This window comes from Capsicum annuum, unplaced genomic scaffold (assembly GCF_002878395.1).
Source record: "Capsicum annuum cultivar UCD-10X-F1 unplaced genomic scaffold, UCD10Xv1.1 ctg80150, whole genome shotgun sequence".
NCBI lineage: Eukaryota > Viridiplantae > Streptophyta > Magnoliopsida > Solanales > Solanaceae > Capsicum > Capsicum annuum.
The window spans coordinates 3,385-3,669 of record NW_025890786.1 but is presented as its reverse complement, the minus strand read 5'-3'; positions in this window follow the sequence as shown (position 1 = coordinate 3,669).

Below are 285 nucleotides of genomic sequence, written 5' to 3'. Positions count from 1 at the left end.
GGTTACCTTATTCTGGGGAGAGGGGCCTTAATAAAGGAATGAATAAGCTTTGGTTTAAAAGAGTAGTACGAATTCCGTCGTAGTCACTCCAGTAAGGACGAATCTGGTTGACGAAATGAATTCCTAGAATGATATCTTCAGTGATATCTTCGGTGATGACGAAGTCATTAACAAGGCAAATGCCATTGTTACAGACATGAGCTTTAGAGAGTTGATAATGGATTTCCATTTTCTCTCCTGTGGCCGAATAAAGACGAGAGGTACTCTTTTGAAGGTACTTTGTAG